Source organism: Dipodomys ordii, unplaced genomic scaffold, assembly GCF_000151885.1.
Source record: "Dipodomys ordii isolate 6190 unplaced genomic scaffold, Dord_2.0 Scaffold1867, whole genome shotgun sequence".
NCBI lineage: Eukaryota > Metazoa > Chordata > Mammalia > Rodentia > Heteromyidae > Dipodomys > Dipodomys ordii.
The window spans coordinates 1,617-2,887 of NW_012269083.1; positions in this window are offsets into that span (position 1 = coordinate 1,617).

Genomic DNA, 1,271 nt, shown 5'->3' on the forward strand with positions numbered 1-1,271 from the left:
TTTTTTGGCTGGTCTTGGGGGCTTGAACTCAGGGCCTGGGCACTGTCCATAAGCTTCTTTTACTCAAGGCTAGCACTCTACCACTTGAGCCACAGTACCACTTCCAGCTTTTTCTGTGTATGTGGTACTGAGGAATCAAAACCAGGACTTCATGTATGCTAGGCAAGCAACTCTACCACTAAGCTACATTCCCGGCCCCCTACCTGGTATCTTTCGTGGCCACAAACACCACAGGATTGGGAGCATCGGCTGGGTTTAGTTTCTGACGTTTGGCCACTGGCTGTGAGCTTGAGCGAATCCCTGAAGTCAAAGGCCTTCCATTGGCAGAGAAGGGGACCCCTGGCCCTGCCATCTGGGAAAGAATGGACAATGAGGAAGTGACCCCCTCAACCTAGCCAACCCAAAATGGGAAAAGAAAAAAGAAGAAAAGCCCTCCAAACCAGCTTGGCTTATCCTCTGTCAACTCACAGTCTCATAGGCGCGCTTCACCATGATGCCTCCCAGGCCCCGGTTCTGGGTCAGCTGGTTTCTGTTGATTGGTGTCTTAGTACCTCGAGGTGTTTTTGGTTTTAGAGGTGCCTGGGCCACTGTGAGGTAGAAAAAAAAAACAATTTTTCACACCTCCTTGGTGGCTCAGATGGTAGAACACCTGCCCAGCAAGCACAAAGTCCAGTACAATCCTAAGAAGAGTCCTTTCATCCCTTCTCTTCCCTACTTAAGTTTCCTTTTCTCACCCTCATTCCTTCCCTGGGCAGAGTTTATCTGGGTATCTTCAAAAACAGTAATGAGGCCCTGATAGCTCACACCTGTAATCCTAGCTGAGCTACGAAGCTGAGATCTGAGGACTGCAGTTCAAATCCAGCCAGGGCAGAAAAGGTCTGAGTCTGAAGTGGAGCTGTGACTCAAGTGGTAGAGCACTAGCCTTGAGCAAAAATAAGCTCAGGGACAACAAACTATTTATCAGTTATTTCAAATGTTATCAAATCAAGTCCTATCCCCTCTCCCCCCCCCCCCCCCCCCCGTGTTCATACTGGAAATTGAACTTGGGACCTCAAAGTCTCACTGGAATTTTTTTTTTTTTTTGGGTCCGGTTGTGGGGTCTGAACTCTGGGCCTGGCTGTCCCTCAGCTCATCAGCTCAAGGCTAGCGCTCTACCACTGGAGCCACAGCGCTACTTCCGGCTTTTTTTTTCTTTTTGCTTATGTGGTGCTGGGGAATCGAACCCAGGGCCTCATGCATGCAAGGCAAGTGCTCTACCACTGAGCCACCTT